At 46.9% G+C, this 19,999-nt stretch overlaps 1 protein-coding gene across 1 annotated transcript in view; it reads left to right on the top strand.

Moving 5' to 3' along the window:
* CYP39A1 (cytochrome P450 family 39 subfamily A member 1) overlaps window positions 1–9,371 on the top strand; it is a 747,125-nt gene extending 737,754 nt beyond the window's left edge. Inside the window, exon 13 of the mRNA XM_069605805.1 lies at window positions 9,036–9,371. The gene's annotated coding sequence lies outside the window, so the exon portion shown is untranslated. The remainder of the gene's footprint in view (window positions 1–9,035) is intronic.
* Window positions 9,372–19,999: the final 10,628 nt, after the last annotated feature.

Here is a 19,999-nt window from a genome sequence, read left to right as displayed (position 1 = left end):
TTGACAGAGTGATCCGGCACCTTGAATGTGTTCAGTGGAAGGTCTCTGTAAGGTATCCCGCAAGAGAAATGAAAGTAGAAGATGGATGAAAACAATTGTGTGAAGTGAATCGAAGTATTCTTGCGACAGTTTAAGCAAAACCCATTGCACATTTGTAAGTCTTCCATTTTGATACTGAGAGGATCCGAGCCTGAACGAGGGAGATCCATGGTCCAAGCCCAAACAATGGAAACCAAGTGTGAACATTATGATAAAAGGGGGTCTCTGCTTGAAGAAGGTTGACTGATGATGAACATTGAAAGCGAGAACTTGTGCATGTGAAAATCCTGATAGGATTGGAACTTTGAGATTTGTTTGTTATGACAGACCCTCTGCAGTAAGAAACTGTCATCACAAAGGAGGCTTTGGCAGAAGGCCCTGATGTCTGTGCTTTGCACGGTATCAGGTAATATTATCCCCACCAATAATATCGCCATATATATGGTTGTGGGGTAAGGCCATAGGCAATATTATTAGTGGGGATAATTTATGTGGTTATTGGGACCGGGGGTTGCTGGCAGTGTCCCCCACTTAACTTAAAAAATGATGGTAGTAGCAGGGGTGTCCCCTGCAGGTTCGATGGCTTAATCACCGCAAATATATGGCGATATTCTTGTATGGCAATATTTTTGCAGGGATATTAACACATTGAAACCTTTGAACTGTATCCTCATGGCCGAGAAACCAGAGTGTGTGCGAAGCTTGAATGTGTCGCCTTGCCCCATGCAAAAAACGTGGGGAAGGGAAGCCAACTGCTCAACCATCCTGATAAATTATTTCTTGAAGCTTTTTCTTTGTTGCATACATTTTTGTCCCACACCATTTGTTATTAGAAGTAAGGATTGGCAATATGTGTATTAGTATAGGCCTTTTTATTTTGAGAGATACTCGACTAGGACTGCGTTATTATTATTTGATGGTCGCAGCTTGCTCCCATCCTTAGATTTAGGGTAGATAGGCGTTCAACCAACCCATTGAAGTTCAATAAACACCCTTGAACTGAGATCACTTGTGCCTGTCTTCACTGTTTGATATCATGCCTCCCTTACAGTATAAAGGAAAGCAATAGAAAGAAATAAAGAGAGGGGCAAAGGATCAGAGTGGTCTTGCTTAGGAAAAGCAAAGAGCCTGGCATTTTCGAAAGCCTCTGATTCTACCCCATGAGAGGATGGTATGTAAGAAAAACTGTATATAAAGCAAAGGTACATCCTGACCAACTAAACTTGTGATTGGAACTAGAGGAGCGTAAACCTGGGGAACAGCACCCTAAGAAACCTAAAAAGAATTACGAAATATTTTAGTTTTGTGTTGAAAGCTGGAAGATGCCTGAGCTTGGGGAAGAGGAACCCTGAGAAGCACAACAAGAAAACCAAAATGCATGCTGGAGATGTATTACTTTTTTTTATAGTGTTGAAAGGATTGAAGCGTGGGGAAAGGAACCTCGAGAAGCTTAAAAAGGAACTGAGTTACATTTCTTTTGTGGTATTTGAAAGTTCAATAAGTTGAAGCTTGGGGAAGGGAACCCCAAGGAACTCAAAGAGACTGAAGGTATTCGAAATCACTGAAAAGGCCCTGTGGAGAAGGTCTTACGGACAGCCCTGTTGATTGAACTCATTTTTGTGACATTGACCAAACTGTACTTGGTGAGAAGACCAACTGAAACCAACTTTGGTTTCCCACTTTTTGTTGAACCACTATTTTCCTTTTCAAAAGACTTCCTATCACATTTTTGTAAACAATGAGGGTAAGCATAGGTTTAGACACAGACATACTTTTATTTTGGACTATTAGACAACGACGGCCATTAGAAACATCAGTTAAGGGAACTATCCCTTTAGAGTTAGGGCCAGCCAGGCATTACACCAACCCAGGAACCTTAGTAAATAAAGGTTTTAAAACAAACACATTTGAGTCTTTGTCTCACTTGATACCATGCCGGTCTCACAGGAGGGTCTTGAGAATGGTTGCTGCTAGGATCTCATCTGTATACAATGTGACTTTGAGGGCGGCCAGGGTTTCTACCAGGTCCTCTGTCGAGGGTGTCTTGAATGTTGTCCAGGGTGTAGAGATATTCTGTGGAGGGGCGTGAGGTGTGTCTGTAGATGCAAAGCTGGCAACTCTGTGCTGGCGAAACTTGCTGATTTTGTCGATAAAGACAGTGTTGATAGCGGTGGATTTTTCAATGGAGTGTGGTATGGCAGGTTTGGGTAGCAGGTTGACGCACTGCTTGACCGCTTTGAAGAGGGCTCTGCTTTTGTTGGTGGCTTCTGCATTGGTATTCTGATAGTATGAGGCATTGGCGGTTCTGATTTGTTATCAGCGGGTTGCTCGTAGTTCCTTCAGGAGCGCCAGGTCGGGTGCAGTCCTGGAGCAGTGCCAGGTTTTTTCTTGTTTCTTGATGCCTCTTTTTGTAAGGTTGAGTTCTTGCGTGTACCACAGTGCTGACAGTTTTGGTTTGCAGGTGCATTGTTTTTGAGGCACGTCTTGGTCGATGGAGGCTCAGAGGGTGGCGTTGAGTGCTTCCAGTAGAGAGTCCCAGTGCGGTTGGGGGTGTTCGGTCTATGTAAGGTGTAGGTTGGCAAGGTCTTCTGTGAGGGCTTCCACTGGGAAGTTCTTGAAGCACCTGAAGGTTTGTCTGCTGAGTTTCTGCTGGGAGTGCTTGCCTGGGGTGGTGTGCAGGATGCTGAAAGTTACAGCTACGTGGTCAGACCAGTCAAGCTTGAGAGGAGACCCGTAGTGGAGGGAAGACAGTTCTGTGATGGTTAGGTCGAGGATGTTACCTTTCTCGTGGGTTGGGTCTTCATGTGCTGTGTGAGGAGGAGAGTGTCGAGAAGGCCTAGGAGAGCGTCCTTTATCGGTTTGGTGGCCTTGTTGCCTGGGAGGTTGAAGTCACCCAGGAAGATATTGTTGGCGTGCATGAGGGACATGGTGGAGACCAGGTCGGTGAAGTCTCTGATTAAGGCAGTGTTGGGCATGGGTGGTCTGCATCAGTCAGGGAGAGCAAGAAGTGACAGGAGAGGGCTTTGAAGGAGCCAGTGTTGCTGACGTCAGGTCTAGTGCAGGGCCACGAGGTCTGACTGCAAGCCCTCAGGTCTCTGTGTTGGTTGCTGTAGTCGTCTGCGACAAGGACGTCTAGGATGTGGGTGGAGATGGGTGTCAGCCAGGTCTCAGTGATGAAGATGGCGTCAAAGGTGTGTGTTATGATGAGGTCAGTAATGTCTGCGGCATGGGTGATAGCTGAGCAGACGTTGGCGAGCATAAACCTCCGTGTTGTGGATGATGAGGGGGTGTTGATGGGCTTTAAGCTGATGTGGGTGAGGTTGCTGCCTTGCAGAGTCTTAGAGGCGGGGTGCTGTCGTTGGCATTGCCTGGTGATGGTGCGCATGGCCTGTGGGACATGGGGAGAGAACACGTGTCGGCACATGCTTAACTGTTGTCTGAGCAGGTGTTCAGGCCCTGGTTCCTCCCGGTCCGAACAGGTCAAAAAAAGGAATTTCCCTTTCTTTCATCTGCCCTTCACTTCAGACACCCGGGCGATAGATGCCCGCTTGATCTAAGAGTTAAGAGCAGAAAAGAAGAGGCAGGGCTAAGAAGGTGGGTGAGGCGTATGCCAGGTGACCTAGATCCACCTGCACCTGCTCACCAACTGCAAAGAAAAGAGGCTGGAGGGCTGTAGGGAAAAAGGGCGTAAAACAGGAAGGTGCCAACAGTTTAAGGTGATAGACAGGGGTGTGGGGCTTAGGCCAGTTGACCTAGATCCACATGCACCTGCTCACCAACTGCAAAGGAAAGAGGCTTTTGATAATCCCCAATGGGTTTTGGGTGAATCATCCAATACTTCATCAGGAAAACCTTTCCCAGACTTCCAGGATATGAAACAAAAATGTCAATCCATCAGATTCAATGTAAATTGAAGGAAACAATTCACAATCACATAATTCTCCCTCTGATCCAGGATCGGGTTGGGAGAAGAATAGATGTAGATAAGGGGCTTTATTGTGCTGGAATGTCCTTTTAATCCTGGCACTTAAACAGTAAAAAGTTTATAGGAAACAATTACCTTATTTTAGAGTGCAACACCTGCGTATGTAATACTAATCTCAACTCCTCCCATCTTTTCGCCTTTTGGGCTGGATTTCTCCACGCAAGTCTTCATGAGCCATTAGCCCTGCCCCTTTTTCAGTCTCTATTTCTGTTGAGCCTGCATACAGTCTCTGATGTTGTCCGTCCTCTATTTCTCTGGCGCCACAGTTTCACTGCCTACATGTAGTGAGCCTAGGAGTATTGTGGTAGGTGTTGGACCTCCCGCTCAATGTCAGTGCAACTACACGGGTCTAGGCCATTGGACCCATGTGCATTATGGAGCTCGTAGTGTTTGTTTGCCTTTGGAGGGTGCTGCCTTCTGGGATTCATTAACCCAGTCCTGAAATATGAGACATCTGGTGCATGCTGGTAGCTGTAGTTCCTCGCGTCGAGATAGCAAGTCGTTCTGTTTGCCATGCCTCCGGGTACCCACTGGCACGAGGATAGCAAAGGGCTTACAATACCCACATGTGACCTCATACATACACGGGAGCCAGGGGTGGTGGTCCCTCTGAGCTCACACCACCTTTGGGGAAATATTCACTCTCACATGGCCCTGGAAGGCCCTATCCCTTGGTTTGAGAAGGGTTATTGGGGTTCCCTTGACAGGATCATATCCCTGACACTTGGCTGGAGGTATCTTCTCCACTTTGCCTCCATGAACTGTGTGAACTACCATTCTAACACCTGTAATTGGGTGGGTGTAGCCTGATTACAAGTGGTGGCAATAGTAATCGAGTGTGCGGTCATTCCTCAGGATTTACCGTCAAATTTGTAATGAGGCCCAATTTGGTGTCTATGGGCCTGATTCCGAGATTGGAGGTAGCCATGGCGCTATTTGCGCCATGGCTGCCTCCAATAACGGGTCCGGCACCGGTGTTGTTCAATGGGGACTTACCGGTCCATTCTGACCCTGGAGGGACTGGTAAGTCCCCATTGAACAAACCATTCCCCATTCGCATTTGAGCCCCCATAGAGCTCAATGGGAATGGGGAGGGCGCTAATAACGGGATTGCAAGTAGCAAGCCCGTTATTAGCGCCCTGGTCCCTTAGCGGGACCCGTAAAGGACGTGCGATCCGACCACACGTCCCTTACGGTTCCAGCTAAGGGACCTCGGAATTGGGTGGTAGGGGATTACTGGCACCGGTCTCCTTACCGGTGCCGGTAATCCCTTACCGCCCACCTTGTAATGACCCCCTATGTTTTTGTGAACTAGCGGTGGTAGTGAATGGTGAAAGTGTGTGCTTGATAGACATTTTTCATGATGTTCTATACTTGTAGCCAATATGTGACTAAACTACATTTTAAATATAGTATAAAAACAATTGGCCACATTTCAATTTTGGCAGTGCAGCCAAAGTAACTGTCCGTCAATGCGTAACCAACACTCTTTTTGGTGCTAATGTATTTACCGCCACTTTTACCACACTGCCAAAGTATAGGCTTGGTGGTGAATTGGAGGAGATACCTCCAGCATACAGCTGAGCGGCATCGCCTCCAACTGACCTCCAAAAAATTGAGGATTTGTCGTGGACCGAATTAGCCTGTGGTAAATTCTCTAAAGCCCTAATGGAGTCCCAATGGAGTCCAAACGATGCCAAGAAGGAGATGCAACGCCACTGTACTGCTGCTCATAATCAGGCGGAGATCTCTAGAGTGTCAATGGCGATAGCAGTGACCTCACTTTGGCGCTATTTCCGAGGGAAATATTGGTATTTTTTTCCGCTACCATCTACTCGCTTGTTCTGACCTGCTGGGACTCTGTCCGGTCTGTATTTTTGTATGTTCGTCTTGTCTGCGCCCTTATTCCTCAGGGCCCATGGCTGCGCATTATAAATCAATTAAAGTAAAAGTTAAGTCGTAATGATGTCCATTGTATTTTGTTTTTATAAAAAGAAGCATTTTATTTACTTATGTATGTTGAGGTATTTCATTGTATAGGCGCAGTATGATTTGTAATGCAATATGCATCATGGTACGAAAACGTTTTTGTATGATATTTCATAACATAAATTATAGACACTTTTAATGTATGTATGTGCTGTACTCTTTTTTTCATTTCTAAGTGCTGTGCCAATGTGTGTTCTTATTAGCAAATCTAATGTCACAGAATAATTTGACCTCTGAAGGATGGAGGGCTGTGTTGCCTCCAACCCTTTGACGTGCAGTATACACACGCTTTTCTGCAGCAAGCGCTCTACACACTGAGTTATCTTAAAGGCAAACAGCATGTTGTGCCACGTTACTCTGTGCCAACGATCGCTTGTTTACATAAAGCTCTGGCTGCAAACTATCAGTAGTACTAACAATACAACTCCCAACCACTTGCATTAGCTACACCGCTGCATTAAATAACACTTTCTGGAATTGCCCTTAACTATTGTCAGGGACGTTATTTAGGGGTCGCCAGGGCCCGGTCACACTTGCGACCCGTCTAGTCTTTCTTGCTACCCCTGAGGTCTCCCTTGATACTCCAAAAAAAAAAAAAAAAAAAAAGTCACTTTAAAAAATATATATATATAAATTGCAGCTCCTGGGCGTTGGCCAAAGCCATGTGGCTATTTGAACTATTTTCTTTCTGAAATTCCATACAATAATTGCTAGACTCGTTAAAGGTTTATTTCAGGCACACTCCAGGGGGTGAGTCACTGATTTAGTCTGTTCTTAAAAACCTCAAAGTCACAATGGTGACACAATCCTTCAAAAAGCATTTAGAGTATCCATTTCGGACTACATATTTTAGCTTTCGCAAGTTGCAGTTATGGCATGTTTTTTTTCTGCCGATACATATGGTGATCCATTCTTCTATGAAATGTATATCACGTTACAGTAATATTGTAACCATATTTTTCATAGTGTACTTGTAAACAATGCTATGTGATGCCACTTCTTGTTTTGTCAAGGAGTAAACGGTCATGTTCCATCGCTTCCCGTTATGTCATTTCAGGGTAGGTCATGACATCACTTCCTGTGATGTCATCAGCGGTCAAGGACCATGTGATATCACTTCCGCTACCCCTGGCATTTTGGTGAAATGACGTCCCTGACTATTGTCCTAGTAAAATTAACCATCTGAAGGGTGCTAGATCAAAATAAATGCATGAAAATGTGAATAGGCACAAAGGACCAGTTGCTCTGCCAAAGCAAATGTAAAGCTGGAAACCACGTAGGGTCCGTCAGGGTCAGACCTGGCAGGCGGAACGGCACCCGCCCGCAGACTTTCACAGAAGGACCAGCACCATTATTAATGCCGGTGCTTCCGTGGTCCTCGGGAATGGGCATCAACATTTTACCGGCGCCTGACTTACCGGACCGCCAGGGTTGTAATGCCACGGTGTTTATGGTAAGTCAAGCGCTGGTAAATCATTACATCTCTGGCGGCTACCTGCCGGTTTTACCGGCATGGTTACCGCCAGACCCGTAATGAGGGCCAAGGTGATATTTCGAGTATGCTCGTGCCTACATTATATATTGCACAATGAGGTAAATCACAATCAGGAAAAGGTGAAGGGGGTATGATTTTCGTAAGTTGTATTCTCTCTTCGGACTCCAAAGACGTAATCTTTCCCTGAATCTGTGATACTAAGCTCTTCTCTATACAAATGAATGTCAAAAATGGTGCTTATCTGGGTGTCAAAATGGCTATACATAAATGAAGTCCTGTGTCCAGAAATCCTATTTCCTACCTACCGTCCCTCCCTAATACTAATAGTAAGCTTCCCGGTACCCTTGTTTCTGGACCGCCACACTACGAGTCTGCCTGCCGGGGCCATCACACCCGGCAGGTCTGTCCTACTGGGCGCAGCGTCCCCGGTAGACACACTTGTCACGAAAGCACCAGCGCCGTTAGCCGGTGCTTCCATCTCCCCACTCCCATAGAGTCCAATAGGACTATATGGGAATGGGGAATTACAAAATCCGGCGCCTGACTTCCTGCGCCGCCGGGACTTGTAATTTCCGTGTGGCACCGGGAAGTCAGTTGCCAGATTCAGTGTTACAGGGTTGGGGCTGACCCGCCCGTCGCACCGGCGGGTTACCGCCAACCTCGTAATGAGGCCCACTGTCTCACTAGTGCCATTTTGGGTGCATCTCATCTGTAGAAGATTCCACTGGGTCACCGGGCTGCTTGGCGTTGCTCTTCTGCCTCAGTGGGCCACTCACTGCATGATGGTGGAGCACCCGTGTTTTGTGAAGTAAGCAGCAAATTGAAGTATGAATTTCAGGGACTTCCTTACATTCTGATGCAATGTCTTTAAGAAGGAGAGGACATTGCATGGAAAGTATGTGCCTCCTAATTATCAATGTTTGTTTTTGTAACAGTTGTATTCATATTGTAACATGATCGTTCGTACACAAGCCCAATGTGCTAGAGGCTGGTGTATGAGTTCACCAATTATGGAATGAAGAACACTAAAGCAAGGAGTGTAGACCACTCTCACTGATGGCTCTGAGATGAGAGCAGCCTTGTCAACGACATCTGCTTGCTCAGGATCTCCGCCAAAGTGTCTTCTGTTAACCTTTGTTTGGCAGATAAAGTAGGATATGATGCAAGGCAGATTTCTGGCAAGGGTGTAGCAGATTTGCAGTTAATGTTCTTTGTCCCAGTAAGATTTGTGAATAAAAAAGGGAGCATATTGAACTTAATACTGAAATACATACAGTGCCAGCAGGGTAATGCGATCAATTTCTGTGCACTCCCAGAAAGATTCGGGCCCTGTGCAGCTTGTTAAAAGCTGGTTTTGGTTGACAAGCATACAACATATTGCAAAGCATACAGCATATTGCATTCTCAATGCTTCCGCGCTGTTTGTGCGCGTTATAAATGAGATGAATAAATAAATAGTCTGTGATTGACATCACTAGTGCTCTATGTGTTCTTTATTGGCTATTCATAAATCTATCAATTTTTCAGGAAAACAAAAAGACGGACAAATCAAGATTGTTTACGAAGAATTATATCAAATGCTCCAGAACTTTAGACACCTGTTAAGAAGTCAAACATAAAAGTGACAGATGTGCCTAGATGAAGCAAAGCAAGAGTGCACATGATAAGGTGATCTGTGCAAGATGTGACCTCCTTCACGTCCACAAAAACAATGCAAGGATGGGATCCGACTTCTCTCAAGCAGACAATAACTAGCAGAGTACATTGCTGTGTTTTTCTTCATCGAACTCTATATTCACCAGTGGACATTTTTTCTGATGTCGAGTAAAGTATTAATTGTAGTAAAGTGGTTATTTGCTTCTATTCATATTGTTCTTCTTGTTTGTTTACGGCGGACCAGTTACTCTCGGGGGAGTTGCATTCAGCCCTATCCCTTCAAGCACGCCCGACTTCATAAAACTAATTGTATCCTGAGAGCAATTCACCTTGTCGTGGCACATTCAGGCTGAGCAACACTGATAATATGATCCTGGTCATGGGTGCCTAGTATCCCACCCTAAAAATGGGATACTTTAGTGAGGTCTGGCTGCATGATTTCTCTCTGTTACCTGCTTCTGTCTTGAAACTGTCACCATCTCCCACTGTCCTGTTCACCATTCTTCCTACACAATCTACCCTTTGAAGCCTGCCTCGAACACACACCCGTGTTTCTGAAATCTCCCTCTTGATTTGTTTTCCGAGTGATTTCCCACGATAGCAATATACATCTATCCCACATCACCAATCAGTGCCAATTTAGCAGGTTTCTATGGCTTGTCTTTGCACACCCCTACTAAGTTATTACAGCCAAACATGTTGCATGACCTGTGTGTCATAGTAACATCAACCTTCTTTTTGCTATATTTCATTTATTCACATTTTTCTTTGCCTTTTGTAGGAGATAAAAAGTATTTTCAGATTTGTGTCTGCCATTCTCAAATACATCTTTACCTTGCCATGCACTGTTTGTTGTTAATCTGTGAGGAGACGTAAGGACTACTAAAATCTAAAACCCTTGCAGCGCTGTACACAGAGAGACCCTTGAGTGCTATGAGGGCATACAATTGCAGATAGGCATTTGCAAATGCTACGTTTCTTCCATTACCATCTCAATTTAATCTTTTTTTGCTGTCTCCATTTATTTCTCTTCCTTTCAATCTGAAAACGTGTGTATTTATATTTGGGTTTATATAATGTGAACTGAGCAAGGAAACACTGTACAAGTAATTTGCGTTTAACAGGTCGGCGAAAAGGAGGGAGGTCTCAGGTTACAGTATCTTGGACATCCCCTAGTTCAGGGGTGGGTATATACCTAGGAGAGGCAGGTCCTAAGTGACCCCAAGTTATGTCCTCAAGAGCATGGCCTTATGTTCCTTCCTGACCTGTAAGAGCATTCGAACAGTCATTTCATTCCAGGTTGGGTCATAGCAAAAGACAAACTGTTTCTTTGTTTTTGTCTATGCCTGCCAGTTTACTCTGGAGTCTTGCAATGGACTGGTCCCTAGAGGAGAAGGTTCCACCTGAGCCACGAGTTTTGCAGTTAGGTAGATTGGTGTAAGAGCAGTACCATCCCATATGATGAGGGCGGGTTTGAAGAACCTCCTGGTTGCTGCTTTGTCAGTCTCTATGGCTCTGGAACAAAACCAGTACACGTGGAGTGCTAAGAAGGGTGGAGGAGATCTGCAGTGCAGAAGGGAGTCCGCATTTTTAATAGGAGGGAAATTACCATGCTGTGCTGTAGATGACCAATTACACTTCCAAGGCACTTTAAAATCTACAAGGAGCTGGCCAACCCTGCTGCTGTCTCTACCCCTCCTGTTGCCTCCCAGGCTCTTTGCAATGCCTTTGCCTCTCACTTCATTTAAAAAACCCAGGACATCCTGTCCACGCTCTCCACCCACACCCCTCCTCTTCCCTCTCCACCTGTGCTTGCTGACCCTCCTTTAGCAACCATCCTTCTCGTCCTTTCCTCTTTTCACCCCTGACGAGGTCGCTAGACAAGTCCAATCTATGAAAGCCTCTTCAAAACAGGTTCATCCCTGTTCCTCTAAAACCATCAAGGACCACATTGACACCCTCGCTCTGGCCCTTGCTGATTTTTGCAACTACTCCTTTGCCTCTGGATCCTTCCCCTCCCCTCTGAAGCACTCCTTTGTGCATCCTCTTCTTAAGAGACCCACAGCTGATCCTTCTTGTCCAGCTAATTATCGCCCAATTTCCATTACTCCCTTTCTTGGCAAACTCCTGGAAAAGTTGGCCATCTCTCAGCTTAACCTTCATTCCAATTCTGTTGGCTGTCTCCATGACCACCAGTCTGGCTTCAGAGCTGCCAGAAGCATGGAAACTGCTCTCCCAAACATCCGTGAAGGTCTGGTCTCCAACCTTGACTCTAACATTCCCTCTGTCCTCATCCTCCTCGATCTCTCTTCTGCCCTCGACATGGTCAACCATACCATCCTGCTCAACTGTCTCTGTGAAAACCTGGGTATCACTGATCAGGCTCTGGCCTGGCTGACCTCTTTCCTCTCAGATCGACCCACCCAGGTCCAACTTGGCTCCTTCCTTTCATCTATCTTCCTCTCTACCTGTGGTGTTCCCCAGAGGTCTAACCGCTCGCCCTGGCTTTTCGACCAATACCTGGCAACTCTCGCCCACTGCATTGCCACTTTCTGCTCAAATTTCCAGTGCTACGCTGACGACACTCGACTCATTTTCAGGTTGCCCTCTGCCACCTCCCCTCCCTCTCTCATCTCTTATTGCCTAACTGCCATTCAAGATTGGTGTGCGCCAATGATCTTTGTCTGAATGCCAGCAAGACGGAGATCCTCCTCATCGGCACACCTTCACTATCCTTTCCCCTCACTCTCTGGCCGGCCTCCCTTGGCCCTCCTCCTACCCCCACCTGCGAGGCTAAGAACCTCAGGGTCATCTTTGACTCCACCCTTTCCTTCTCCGTCCACATCTCTGAGGTCTCTAAAAAATCCAATTTCCGACTGCACCTTGATGGGGAGAAGTTGGACTCCCACCAGGGCTTCTGGGGGCCCCAGCTATGGGAGGCCCCAACACCTCCCATTTTGCCCAAAGAAATGCAGCAGAGTCGCAAGCAGGCAGCAACATGTTCCAAACTGCGTTTATTTCTGGGCAGCAAAAAAAAAAAAAAACACAGAGAGCTTCGTGCACAGCGAAAATCCAGGCACCGTTTCCCCCGGGGCTGGCTTGCAAGCCAGCTTTGTAACACACTGCAGGCTGACATCACAGAATTGGACCAGCTCCCAGAAACTTATATCATCCTGCGATTGGTTGCTAAGTGATAGGTTACCTATGGAGCGCTTATAGGAAGCCTGATCATTGGGCATTACGACTTTTGCGTCAGTGGGCTGGTTTTAAATGCGCCACCCCATTACCTAATTCTAGAATTGTTGCATTATGAACTTGTTCCCATCAGTTTTTGCTTGGACAGGCTTTTCGCCCCTGGGCTCTCGGTGTTCATTGGCCAGAGCTGAGCCATTCTTGTTACAATTATGTTTCAAATGATATGTGGGTCTTTGCGAAAATGTCTTTCGTTCCCAGGCGAAAAAACGCTGGGCCCTGGATGTTCTGCTCTGAATCAATCGTATTTGTGAATAATTAAAAATGCTTGTCTGCCAGAGTTCACTGTCGTTCAAGGAACGGAATCTTATCTTACTGTAAGACCTTGGCTGCTTCTGGGTTTGCGAGGAGCATTGCTGAAGTCAGCACGAATCCCCACTGCGGCTGGTGTTCAGTGAGACAAATGCATTTGGCTGTAATTTTCGTGAAACATGGCTTTACACTGTGCAGTTAGATCAGGTTAATTCATATAAGCATCTGCAAGCCTTTAAACAGGGATTCTTGTGTTTTGTAGATTCTGGTATTGCTGCATTGAGGCTAATGCAGCATGTAGGTTGCAATGTTGGTGAAGTGGATGTCTCTCAGCATATTTGTCACCCATGGGTGTACTCGATTCTGGTGCAAATGATGATTGCGCTCCTTATTCTTCCTGCTCCTCTGTCTCTTCATCTGCCTGGGGTGAGGGGGCAGGAGTTTGATCTCGATTTTCCCTCTTCAACCTCCTCAAAGGTACTCTGCCTTTCCTCTCCTTCCCCTAGAAGCTCATGGTATCCCAAGCTCTGGTTCTCTCTAGCTTGGACTATTGTAACAGCCTCTTTCTAAATCTACCTACCTCTACTCTCCACCCTCTGCAACTAATCCAGGACAGGACTGCGAGACTTGTCCTTGGCCTCAAGCCCTGGGATCGTATCTCTCCAGCTCTGAAATCTCTCCACTGGCTCCCAGTGGATGCAAGGATTAAATTCAAAACCCTCTGCATTGTCCACAAGGCTTTCTGGAGCCTGGGTCCAAAATACCTTCAGCTTTCCCTCCGCAAATACCTCCCCTCTCGAGCTCTTCGCTCCTCTATCTCCAACTCCCTCAGGGTCAGTCGTTTTTCAAAGAAATGAGCTGGGGGTAGATCTCTGTCTCTGGCTGGGGCCTCCCTCTGGAACAGCCTCCCTGCCACTCTAAAACTTGAGGAGAACCATCTCCGGCTCCGGAAGCACCTCAAGACCTTCCTCTTTTCTTCTGCCTTTGCTCCCCTCTCCCCTGCTGATCTGTTCTATCTTGGCACCATGCACCTGGCAACCCTCTGTCCTTCGGGCCCAGGTACCTGCTCACCCTGCCACCCTCCGGCACTGCCTATGGGCCACTCCCTGCACTGGGGTCTGTATCTGTACCCATACATCCCCCCCTTTTTTTTCCTGCACTTATGAGACCTACTCTGTCTGCTGCCTTAAACCTAGCACTTGCAAATTGCTGGCTGCATGTTACGCTCACCTGGTTCCCACAGCGGCGTCGATCGGACCCGGACAGCTGTGGTCTCCACCAAAGTGATGCGTAGTGCCGAGATGACTGTCTGGACTGGCCCGCCTAATCTCGTCTGCTTGATCCGTAGAAGTATTCTCCTGCAAGTGGAGAAAGGGATTTAGCCACCTGTGGATTTTAGTGATGGCCCCCTCCCACTGTTCTCGTTCTCCCCCCTTTTCACCTCCGATATCCCCTTTTAGTAACCTCACCTTATGTTTTTAAATGATGAGCTCTCCATCCTGCATGGCATGCAGAGGCGCGTAGATACCAGTTACTTCACTGGTTTGAAGGTACTGGAGGAGTTCCGGAGGAATATTGACTCCGGGGTTTATAAAGTTCAAAGAGTTCAATATGTCCGATGTTCACTCTTGTTCCATTCCCTTGTTGAATTGCACCTGGTTCAAAAGAATGTTGCCTGGAGGCAGCTGATGGCGTTCAGGTAAGAATCTGTATTACCCAACACTGTCCGGTAAAAGTTGCAAGAGTTTAACTTGTTGTTTTCTCTCCCTTTATAGGTGCGGCATATGAAGATGAGGCGTATTAAAGGGTAATGCCTCTGGTGGTAAATCAGGTAAGCCTATGGTGGTAAGAGATTGTATTTGTCGGCTCTCTTGGCTCACCTTGTTGTTTCTTTTGTTTTCCCCCAGGTGCTGGAATTCGACGAAGAAAATGATGGAGGCAGCGCCGAGTCGAAAGATACTGTGGACTGGTGAGTATAAAGCGGCGCTGCTGCTGGCGATGCGACGCGTGCTGGAATAATGTCCTTTCCAGGCTCGGAGACGTGCTGGATCCGGAATCAGGTAAGGAATTAAAATAATGTCCGTGATCTAACCTTTTCTTCCTTTTCCCCCTTTTTCTAGGAGCTCCGGATTTGAGGCGGGCGTGGCAGAAGACTGGATGCTGACTTGCAGGCACGGTGAGCGTTACGCTGCAGGATGCAGAATAACGCGAAGCGTGTGCTGCTGTTCGGGCGTGGTTTAAATAGCCTCCAAAGTAGTTCCAGGTAAGAAGTTCCCTAGAACCACACCCGAGTAAAAAATAGTCCCTGTAACAAAATAGTGCCATCCAGGCCTCACGTTGGCTTGGATTCATTTGCAGCATGGTCTGCATGAGGTAAGTAATGTCTATGAGCCTGGCGCCTATGGCGCCAGGACTGGTTTCTAAGATGAGCCTGGCGCCTAAGGCGCCAGGACTGAACCCAAACAGCCCCCAGCCGGGGCTGCTGGGGTTTTAACAAGTATCTGGATGCCTGCTCCCACGGCTGATGGACTTGATCCGGATGCCCGGGGGTAGGCATCATGACACTGCATTACCACTGTTTGTTACCTTTATTATTTATTTATTGTTATTTATCTGTTTTCTCCTCTGTTTCGCATTTTCCACTTCTCCCCCTTTCCATGCACTTTTCCCCTCCCCCCTCTCCCATGCACTTGCGCGTTCTCAATGTCACTGGGTCTAGTAAAATCGCTGTTTTGTTCTCCCCTGTTCCCCTCCCTTGCCTTGTCACGCTCTGAAACACTTGTGTACGAGCATGATAGAAATAAAATAATCAATCAATCATGTCTTCTTGCAGTAAACCTTGGTCTTTACTGTACCTGACCTTTGCTTCTTCAATGGCAATTAGTTTATGAACCCAGACTTAAATATATGAAGCAAATTGCCTTTTTTTTGGTTCTTGACAAGTAGTGAAGCTACTGTGCTGCTCTCACCTGAGTCTGATGAGTCGGATCCTCTTTGAGGAGTCTTGGGTTTTTCTTTCTGTGTCCTTGCCTTGTTGTGAAGTTGCTCCTTGTAGAGAAGAGGCCTATCCTGACCTGCCGCCATTATGGACTTCTGTAGGTAGCAACACATAGGACAGAGCGGCGGACAGGAAGGATTTGTCCAAAACACACAGGGAAAAATCCAAAGGCATAAAACCCTTCTCCAAGTAGATAGCTGACAAAACAAAGCGGTCTCTCTTACAGATAGTGTAGCAACTACCAACGTAGTCACACAGAACTGTTCCCACAATGGAAGCCTAATGATAAGAGTAGGTAAGGGCTCCCCAGAGGGATGGCAGAAGAGAATCAGGTTAGTAGATTTACAGAGCAGGAGCACTGGAGAAATGAATGACAGGAAGACAGTGGCCTGTGAACAGGGAAGAAGGGGAATCCACTAGCGGCAGAACGGAAAACAAGCGAATGAGCGGTCAGAAGGGGAAAACAAAGATGCTCAGACAAAGGCAAACATACAGGAGGAAAACTCAGCTTCTTACCCAAAAGTCGAGATGAAAAGGGTTGCAACGTGTAGAGCGCCATGGGTTGCCGGTATATGATAAATAGACGCGATGCAAGCGGCCATCTTGAAAATTAACTAGACCGCTTGAAACAGAACGTGATGGCACCCACGTTGTCCTTGGTGATGCAGCAGTGTTATGGGCTGTTCGTTTCCCTCTACACCATCAATGCCACAGCAACCAACGTGCAGCTGTGACAGCTGCCTTATTATAGTATAGGTCTAACTGGTTCCCAAGCCTTTTGAAAATGTTGAAGTGTCAACAGCATTTGTGTGCAACTGTTCGCAGAGGTATTTATAGTCATGGTCAAAAGAGGCAAGGGCTGCTAGGGGGCGTGGATAAGATGGCCACCTTACATGTTAGCTCTGAGGCCCCCTTGGGAAAACATCAGTTAAACTATCCTTCTCACCTGTACAACACTGTGTAATGGCACTCAACAGATGGGGAGTCAGATGAGTGCCACCTTGAAATAAGTGCAGAGGCTCCAACGTTCGAAAACTGCACACATTAGGGCTGAGTGGGGCCCGATCTGAAGCCGAGCGCAGAATACATACCTGGTGTAGTGTACGGCCGAGCAGAAGCCTGAGTGATGTGTGTGGAGGCCCTCAGAGATGGTGCTCCAAGGGGAACTGGGGAAGTGATCTGCTTTGCCCTGTCCTTTTGCACCAACAGGCAATCCAGCACCAGGCCATGCTGCTGAGCGTGTGAAGACGCCCTGCAGCTGCTAAAGACGCAGTCAGAAGCCTCGCCGGACTGAGCCAGTAGAAAACAGAGCGGCACCGGTGTAAAGATGGTGAACAGGGAGTTGGAAGGAGCGTAGGGGCCACCCAGGAGGGTAGGGCGCAAAAGCAAAACCCTGATTGCCCTGGGGGACCAGGCTATTACATGGTCTGAAGAGCCCGTTGCCTCGACCAAGGAAGTATAAAAGGAGTCAAAAACACTTGCTTGTATATTGGAAAAGGCTAGTGCTTAGCTAAACTTTCCATCCAACCAACACTAACTATCCCTCCATAAGGGTCAATCCCTAGTAAATTCTGCTACACCGCTTATCTATGAAGCCAAATCATGCAAGCAAAAAATGTCCATATTAGCAACAAATATGTCAATGTATAAAATCTGGAGCAAAGCCAGAATGTTAGCACAGATAGAAGTTAGAACATATTTTAATTCTTCCCGCTCATCTGCTCACTAGAATTTTAAAAACAATATTTTCCACCAAGGTGTACAACCATTAGTTGAACATCCCTCTTTTTCTATGGTCAACCTAGTCGTTGGACAGGGGGGCATTGCCAGAATCTCTGAGGGAAGCAATTATCATCCTGCTTCTTAAGCCTAATAAACCATGCATGGACTAAGGTCATATAGACCGCTATCCATGCTTAATCAGGATAGCAAGATTCTTACGGCAGTGCTGGCGAATAGGCTGAGACCAGCAGTGGAGTAACTTTGCTGAAAATGTTGGGGAGGACATGACATCTGAAGAAAAGGTGCCCCAGCCAAATGAATGGGGACAAAATAGTGTGCCATGAAAGTTGGGGGGGACAAACACCCCTGTCCCCCCCTGAAATTACACCCATGGAGACCAGTCATCAATAAACTGATACATCCTGATCAGACCGGGTACGTTCCGTGCAGAATCATATTAGACAGCCTTTGAAGGCTCCATCATGTTATAGAACAAACGGAAAAGGACCCCCAGGAGGGTGCAATAATTTCATTAAATGCAGTGAAGGCCTTCGACTCTGTCAAATGGCCTTGGTTGATGGTGGCCTTGAAGGAATACGGGGTTGGGCCCACGTATCTGAGATGGGTCCAACTGCTATACAGTACACCACGGGCAACCATCTCAGATCAATGACAGCTCCGCAGGGGTACTAGGCAGGGATGCATGTGGTCCCTGATGCTGTTTATTTTAGCATTGGAGCCCCTTGCGATATATTTGAGGCAACAATATAGAGAGGTGGGGATCAGCACGAGGGGGGGGGGGCAACACCTGATATCAATGTATGCTGACGATATGCTGCTGTACTTGAGATATCCGAGGAGAACCTGCAATATATGCTGGAAGTAATGGGACAATACGCGGTGCTGTCTGGCATAACAGTGAATCCTAGGAAATCATGTATATTTCCACTGGGAAGATATAAAGGGATACCACGAGAGGAACTGCCGGTATTACAAATCCAATGGGAGACCGAGACCTTCAGAGACCTGGGGATTGATGTATATCACACTGTTGAGACCGAATAAAAACAAAACACAGAGAAGGCGGTGGCTAATATTGAAAATAGTATGAGGTTCTGGGCCAAGCTCCTTTTGACCATGATGGAGAGAGTGGCATCGTTAAAGATGGTGGTGCTGCCTAGGTTGTTACACTTCTTTGTGAATATACCATACATGATACACAAGCGATTCTTTGTTAAACTCCAAAGTATATGCAGAGGGTTCATATGGCACAACACTAGAAACAGAATAGCACTATGGAAACTGCAAAACACGTATGACCAAGGGGGGCATTAAATTGCCCAACTTCGAGATGTACTATCTGGCCAGCAAACTACAATATGTGGCTAGGTGATTATCGAAAGACTCCACGTCAGAGTCCAGATTGTTGACAGCTGAATGTGTCCTGTTTTTCCTAAAAGAGTGGATATGGTTGGCGAAACCACAGCAAAATGGGGGAACAAGAATGTTAGATTTGGGATGGAAGATTTGGCGAAGGGCTTTTCAGGCCATGGAGAACCCGATCCCGTGTTCCTCACAAATGCAGCTAGTGGCACTGAAAGGAGTAGACGAGCAATTGAGGAAGATAGTTCGGAGGCATTGGGAACCGACTGGTATAGCAACAATGGGGGATGTGTGGCAAGATGGGAAGGCAGTGGAGTTTGGCACACTGGTGGAAGACACCGGTCTACACCGGGGACAGTATATTACTTATACTAGGTTGGCGCAGAAGATAAAAGACACTTGGTCAGAAATAGTGCTGGAGGGTCAGAAACATTTTATGATGTATCAGAGGGAGGCCATGAGGTCTCCCGAATTTACGAATTGCTGATGTGAAGGGCGGGAAAGGAGGGGCTCCAGTTGAGACGGGACTGGGAAGAAGAATCTGGGGAATCTATGAGTGATGGGGTTGTGGGTGGGGGTTCAGGGATACCACAAAAAAGTGTCCAGGAACGTGAGAAATCCAGTTATATGTTACCCATAGAGCATATATGACCCCTCAGAAGATTGCACAGTTTAAGAATGCAGGAACACAAACATGTCCTAAATGCGGGGAGGTGAACTCGGGACTGATACATATTTTCTAGGCGTGCCCAGAAATAAGGAAATTCTGGAGGGAGGTGGCCCACCTGTTGACTGAGAAGGGGATTAGGCTCGAAGTGGAATCTTTGTGTGTGTGCATGGTGGGGGGGATTCCTAGGCCACGTAAGTTGAAACATGGCAGTGTAAACGCAAAGACTTGGCTTATATACTGGCCAAGCACAGAATTGCTATGGGCTGGAAAGCAAGCAATAGGCCAAAAGTAGACGTTTGGTGGCATGACCTCCGGAAATGGATGGATGCAGAAATGGTGGTATGGAGCGAAGCAGTTAATAGAGGGGGGGGGGTGAGGAAGCAGAGACATTGATAGCCTGGAGGCACTTAGTAGCTACACTGTCTGGGTCTGCCCAGACCTATCTAGAAGATGATGATTCCTCGGGGGAGCGGAGAAGGGAGTACCCCCAGATAGAGGGGCAGAAGGTGGTGAAGAGGAGTAGGCTCGAGATAGGGGGAGGAGAGGGTAATGGGGAGG

Source organism: Ambystoma mexicanum, chromosome 4p, assembly GCF_040938575.1.
Source record: "Ambystoma mexicanum isolate Mex_15411 chromosome 4p, UKY_AmexF1_1, whole genome shotgun sequence".
In the NCBI taxonomy this organism is placed as follows: domain Eukaryota; kingdom Metazoa; phylum Chordata; class Amphibia; order Caudata; family Ambystomatidae; genus Ambystoma; species Ambystoma mexicanum.
Note: the sequence above shows the minus strand (reverse complement) of the source record. Positions and strands in the feature narration are given on the sequence as shown.